Here is a 7,747-nt window from a genome sequence, read left to right on the forward strand (position 1 = left end):
TCCACAAAAGATGAGAGTGATTCGAATAACGATGACGATGACGAGGAAATGGCATTGTTTGCCAAACGGTTCAGAAAAATGATGAGACCTTATCGAGGAAGAAAATTCAAACGAAATGAAGGCCTCAAAAATGAACCGAAAGAGAATGACCCAATCATTTGCTACGAATGCAAAAAGCCAGGGCATGTTAAATATGATTGCCCACAATTGAAGAAAAAGGGTCAATCAAAGAATAAGCACAAGGCTCATGTGGCTACATGGAGCGATGAAGAAAGTTCCGATGAAGAGGAACAAGAAGTAGCTAACTTGTGCTTGATGGCATTTTGGGAAGATTTTAAGGTAACCTCTAATTCATCCGATTTTGATGATTTATCCTATGATGAGTTATTAGAGGAATATAATGGGTTGGCTTCGGATTATGAGAAATTATTTTTAAAATATAAAAACGATGTTTCAAAATTGAAAAATGAAAACAAACTCATATCCAAAACCAACAACGATCTTGAAAGTAAAATCAAAGATTTGCAAATCAAACTAGAAGAGTTTGAAAAGAAAAATTTAGATTTACAAAATTTACTTTCAAAGATCAATGATGATCATCAAAAGAAAATTGATGATCTTAAAACTTCTTTTGATAAAGTTGGAACAAAACATTTTGAAAAATGTGGAAATTCAAAATCCAACTTTGTTAGAAAAAGTTTTAGAAACTACAATCATAGAGGTCCCTAAAGAATCTCTAATAGAAAAATCGTTAGAAGTATATGGGTTCCTAAAGAACTCATTACTACTAAAGATAAAAATATCCTACACAAATGGATACCTAAGGGGACTAGGATTTTAGAAACTAATGAATATGGACCCAAAAGAATTTGGGTACCAAAAATAAAAAATTAATCTATGTTTGTAGGGAAAGGAGCATTGCTACAAGGCACGGGAAACAAATTCAAATTCATGGTACCTTGATAGTGGATGCTCAAGACACATGACCGGAGACAAAAGCCGGTTCATTGAGCTTAACGCCAAAAATGGAGGAGAAGTGACTTTTGGAGACAATTCAAAACCATTGAAGGTATTGGTACAATAGGTAATACCTCTTCCATACAAATTAAGAATATTTTATATGTGAATGGATTAAAGCTTAATCTATTGAGTATTAGTCAATTATGCGATAAAGGATTCAATGTCTTATTTGAAATTAATGGTTGTAAAGTCATTGACATTGCATCTAATCGGATTATGCTTGTTGGTCATAGAATAGGGAACATTTACATGGTGCATTTAGATTCTTTTGATATGACTAATTTATGCCTAGTTGCTAAAGATGAACATGATAGTTGGTTATGGCATAGGAGACTAGGACATGCTAGTATGAGTGTTTTGCAACGGCTAATTCAAGGTGATTTAGTTCGAGGGTTGCCTAAGCTTAAATTTGATAATGATAAAATCTGTGATGCTTGTGCTAAAGGAAAACAAAAGCGTGTTTCTTTTAAATCCATTAATGACGTATCAACTAGTAGAGTATTACAATTGATCCATGTAGATCTTTTTGGGCCAACTAGGACTACTAGCTTGGGTGGAAAATAATATGCATTTGTCTTGGTAGATGACTATTCTGATATACTTGGGTTCTATTTTTAAGTACTAAAGATGAAGCATTAGAACAGTTCATCACATTTTCAAAAATAATCCAAAATGAAAAGGGTTACTCTATAACTAGTGTTAGGAGTGATCATGGCATTGAATTTGAAAATCTTGGATTTATTGAATTTTGTAATTCTAATGGTATTAGTCATAATTTTTCAGCACCTAGAACCCCTCAACAAAATGGAGTTGTTGAGAGGAAAAATCGAACTTTAGAAGAAATGGCTAGAACCATGCTTTGTGAAAATAATATGCCAAAATATTTTTGGGCGGAAGCCACAAATACTGCTTGTTATGTTGTTAATCGAGTAATGATTAGGCCAATTTTAAAGAAAACTTCATATGAAATTTTCAAAAATAAAAAGCCTAACATTAGCTATTTCCATCATTTTGGATGTAAATGTTTTGTTTTAAACAACGGTAAAGAAAACCTTGGCAAATTTGATGCTAAAAGTGATGAAGTAATTTTTCTGGGTTACTCCTTAAATTCTAAAGCTTATCGAGTATTTAATAAAAGAACTTTAGTTGTAGAAGAGTCTATACATGTTGTTTTCGATGATAATCCCCTTCCAAGGAAGGATTCTTGTGTGAATGATGATGTAGGTGTTATAAATACAAATAATGTTAGACATGAAGTTGGAGAACCATCATCAAAGGAAGAAACGAAAAATGAGGAAACTCATGATCCTCTTGAGAATCCAACCATTGAACAAAGGGAAGTATCTTATCCAAGAGAGTACAACTATGTCAAGGATGGTGAAATTATAGGTGATCCATCAAAAGGGGTAACAACTCGATCTTCTCTTAGAAATATTTGTAATTATGTTGCATTTATCTCATGCATAGAGCCTAAGAATATTAAAGAAGCATTAAATGATGAACATTGGATTATGGCTATGCAAGAAGAGTTAAATCAATTTGAGAGAAGTAAAGTATGGACATTAGTTGAAAGGCCTAGTAATAAATATACTGTAGGTACTAGATGGGTATTTAGGAATAAGCTTGATGAGAGTGGTAATATAGTGAGAAACAAGGCTAGACTTGTTGCTCAAGGGTATACTCAAGAAGAGGGCATAGACTATGATGAAACATACGCTCCAATAGCTAGGATGGAAGCAATTAGAATGTTATTAGCATTTGCATGTTTTCATGAATTTAAATTATATCAAATGGATGTTAAAAGTTCATTTTTAAATGGTTTTATAAAAGAAGAAGTGTATGTGGAACAACCTCCAGGTTTTGAAGATTCAAAATTTCCAGATCATGTTCTTAAATTGACAAAAGCTCTTTATGGTTTAAAACAAGCTCCTAGAGCTTGGTATGAAAGATTGTCAAATTTTTTAATTGAAAAAAGTTTTTCAAAAGGAAAGGTTGACACTACATTATTTTTAAAGCATAAAGGTAAAGATTTATTAGTAGTTCAAATTTATGTTGATGATATAATATTTGGTTCTACTAATGATGTTCTTTGCCAAGAATTTTCTAAGCTAATGCAAAGTGAGTTTGAGATGAGCATGATGGGGGAGCTCTCATTTTTCTTGGGACTCCAAATCAAGCAAAGAAAAGATGGCATCTTCATTAATCAAGCTAAGTACGTCAAAGATATGCTCAAGAAGTTTGGACTGGAAAATGGGAAACCTCATGACACTCCAACGAGCTCTTCGACAAAGCTTGACTTAGATGAAAGAGGTAAATGTGTAGATGTTAAACTATATAGGTCAATGATTGGATCTCTACTTTATCTAACTGCAAGTAGACCAGACATTATGTTTAGTGTTTGCTTATGTGCTAGATTTCAATCATGCCCTAAGGAATCACATTTACTAGCTGTTAAGAGAATCTTTAGATACCTTAAGGACACTCCTAGTTTAGGACTTTGGTATCCTAGAGACTCTAGCTTTAGCTTGCATGCTTTTTCTGATGCGGATTATGGAGGATGTAAATTAGATAGGAAAAGCACCTCTGGTACTTGCCAATTCCTTAGAAATATGTTGATTTCTTGGTTTTCAAAGAAACAAAATTGTGTTGCATTATCTATCACTGAAGCGGAATATATTTCAGCCGGTAGTTGTTGTGCACAAGTTTTATGGATGAAACAACAACTTTTTGATTATGGAATTGAAGTAGGTACTATTCCTATCAAGTGTGACAATACTAGTGTTATTTGTCTCACTAAAAATCCCATCCAACACTCTAGAACTAAACACATTGAAATTAGACATCACTTCATTAGAGACCATGTCACTAAGGAAGATGTAGTTCTAGAATTTGTTGATACTTTGCATCAATTAGCAGATATTTTTACAAAACCCTTAGATAAGGAAAGGTTTTGGACACTTAGGAGAGAATTAGGTTTAACTGACCTATCTTCACTTAGTGTTTAAAATAATTCAACACTTTTAATAAATACTGAAAAATGCTCATAATAGTAATTTTTGATTGCATTCATTGCTATTAGTTAGGGGGAGTTTATGATTCTTGATGAAAAATTAACTTTATGTTCAAATATTGATTAAAGATTAATTTAATTGTTTGAACATAATTATTTTTCAATATATGAGTTGCCTATACCACTAGAGAAGATTAATTTAGCATTTTATGTGCTTAAAAGTCGGATTTTAGCATTTTGGTGCAGATGGAATCGATCCCCCCCATGAGGGAACCGATTCCCCCTTTGAATGGGAACCGATTCCCCCCACAGGGGAATCGATACCCCCTGGGGTTATGTTAAAATCGAGCAGAATACCCCAAAAATCCTCTTATTTTTTCTTGCCGCCGTTCCCTCTCAACTCTTTCCCTATCTCCATTTTTGCCTCAAATCAACGATATTAATCGGAATTCGAATCAAATATCATCCTCTAAACCTGTTGGAATCATTAAAATCGTGCAAACAACATCTAAATCCCCTCAATCTTCATCTTTCAAGGTAAATTTTTCTAAACTCTCTATTCCATTGATTTTGAACATAGGATTAGTTTTAATTAGTTCTAGGTTGAAATAGTGATCGGGCATTGATTGTTTAGTGATTAAAAACTAGATGTTACAACTAATTTCATCAAAAACACAAGAATTTTCCAAAAATTTTTAAATTTTCGAAATTAAAAAAATGTTAATTTTCAAATTATTGTGTTTTGATTAAATTATGTTGTTGTTATGAAAACTATACATATATTGTTTCTCAAAACCATATTTTTCAAAAGTTTTTCAAAAACTTTGCCCATTAGGATTGATTTAGAGAACCTTGAAATATTGAGGAGTCAATTGAGTTTTGGGATTAATTGAATTGCATACATTTGTTTTTAAAATTGCAGGTTATCCGATCTATTTCGATTTCCTTCACCATGTCTAATCCTAAACGTGCTAGGTCTTCATCTAGTCGTTCTAGTCGTCAACCAAATCCACCTCCAAATCCTCCTCCTATTCCTCAAAATCCTATTCCAAATCTTGATCCTAACTTGACTATCCAAAATTCTTGTTTCAATCAACCGGGTCCTAAAGATTATCGTTATTGGTTTTACCAATATTTTGACTCGTATAAGATTAGGGAAGAACGTATCCCATCTCTTCAAGCTATGGTTGCTATTAACTTTAAATATCTCCCTATCTTGCACGAATGGAAATTTGATAAACTTTTCGAACTTGAACCCGTTGTCTATTATCAACTTGTTCGTATCTTCTATTGTAATGCCGTTTGTATCAAAAATCGTGATAAAACCAAAACCATAGGAGTATGTTCCTATCTCCTAGGTCAATATTTCCATCTTGATCCGGCTTACATAGCCAATACCTTAGGCTTGGATAATGAAGGTTTATCAAATGAAAAACAAGTTTTAGGCTCACGATATAAACGAAATGATAGTGCAAGTGTTCTAGATCTTCATGAGCGTTTTCTTCATCTCATGATCACTTGGTGGTTTCGACCATCCGGGGGTCGTTATTCTACTCTCAGAGCTTTAGATCTTGGTGGTTGCATTGTTTTGAACACAATATAAAAATAAACCTTTCCGAGATTCTCTTTGCTGAGATTGTTAAAACCGTTAACCTAGTGCCAAATAAGAAACTTTGTTCTTTACTAGTTTACGGTTGTATCCTTAGTAATCTCTTTTCTAAAGCCGAGCTTTAAGTTGGTCTAGATGCCTCCTTTCCTCTTAAGAAACAAATCAATCTTCTTTCTTTAACAAGAACGGGATGGGTCAAAAATAAATAAACTGGTGAATGGGTTCGATCTTCTGCAACTACTCCGGGAGCTAGTTCTTCACAAGCTCCACTCGAAGCTGACGAAGATCCAGAGTTTGAATAATTAATGAGGGATATCGATGAAACCGAAGATGAGCCTGAGCAACCCGATGAGCACGCATAACAATCGACTCAAATGCCTCTATATTTTCAATCTTTTATGGAGACATTTGATTACCGATATGCGACCATGGATTCGCGCTTTACTTCTATAGAGTCTCATTTATCCACAATGGGAGCTCAACAATTAGAAATTCTTCGGGAAATGCGTGCAAATAATGAAACAACCAACGCACGTATTAATGACCTCACTAACAAAATGGCCGCTATGCGAGCTCGTTTTCCTCCTCCTGATCCGGATATGTGATTAAATGTTTTACTTTGAACTCCAAACTTATTGTTTTAACATTTTGAATATTTTGGAATGTTTGAATTTGTGGATTGTGAATTTGTTTGGATTTATGGATGGTGTGAACTTATATGTTTGGTGTGATTTATTCATTATTGCATCATTTACATCATTATTAGCAATATGACCAATTTTGTCATATCACATTGTTTATGAATATTGGTTATGGAACTAATGGCTAATGTTTCTCTTGATTGTGATCTTAGCAGCTTATGCATACATATACCTAATCAATTGGCTAAATGTTTTTCACGTTTCTTTGAATCTTTTTGATTTAACAGAAAGGGAGAGAAGTGTGTGTTGTAAGTGTGTTTTAAGTGTGTTTTAAAATGATAAATGGGAGAAGTGTTAAAGTAAGGGGGAGTAATTTCAAAACTTGATTTCAAAATCTTAAAATTACTAAAATGTTTTGTTATATCAAAAAGGGGGAGATTGTTGAAAACATTTTGATATTTCGATATAACAAATTAAGTTAAATGAATTTTAAGATTTTCCAAATGATTTTCTAAGTATATTCGATAAAATTATTCGAATATCAAAACATTACTCCAAATATTTCAAAAATCATTTTTAATCCTTACTTAAGTGTAAAATTAAGTTTTAATCTTAAAACAATTTCAAAATAATCTTTCAAAGTATTTCGAACCATTTCAAAGCCAAAAATTCCAGATTGCTCAAAGGGAACCGATTCCCCACCAAGGGGGTACCGATTCCCCCTGAATGGTTTGGCTCCTAGATTTCCAGAATGCTCGGAGGAAACCGATTCCCCCATAGGGGGTACCGATTCCCCCCTGTTCAACGGTCGAAATATTTGAATTTTACACTTAGGGAACTGATTCCCTATGAGGGGGAACCGATTCCCCCCACGCTCCAAGATGTTTTATTAATTGCTTTCACACTAAAATAGCTATATGATCTTCACTAATCATCCCCAACGTTCATAAGTGATTCAAGGTGTATTTAAACAAGTTCTGAAGCCCTTGATCAACAAGAAATCATAGAGAAACAAGAGAGAAAGCATCAAACACCAAGTTTGTGCAAATCAAGCCAATTTTTCTTTCAATATTCATTTTGTTTTCAAGAACACCATTTGTGCTCATTTGTAATTATCTTTGAGTGTTCTTTTCTTGTTTTAGAATTGTGCAAACAACTTACCTTGTGAGGTTTTCCTTGTAAGTTTGCAAATTTGTAATCTTCTCTTTGGGAAAGAGTGTTCTCAAGAATTTGGGTATATTCTTTAGAGTGTTGTAAGGTTATCTCTTTGGCCTCAAAAGAAAGAAAAAATTAGTGAATTTGTTTGAAAATCCTTAGTGTGGATAGCTAAGGTAGTGGACGTAGACTTTGATTGAGAAAGTCGAACCACTCTAAATCGCTGTGCAATTACTTTCAATTTTCTGCAAAAAGCTTCCACCAAATTTTTAATTGCCAATTCACCCCCCCTCTTAGCCAAATCCGTCAATC

Source organism: Hibiscus syriacus, unplaced genomic scaffold (genome assembly GCF_006381635.1).
Source record: "Hibiscus syriacus cultivar Baekdansim isolate YM2019G1 unplaced genomic scaffold, ASM638163v2 tig00112501_pilon, whole genome shotgun sequence".
NCBI classification, from domain to species: domain Eukaryota; kingdom Viridiplantae; phylum Streptophyta; class Magnoliopsida; order Malvales; family Malvaceae; genus Hibiscus; species Hibiscus syriacus.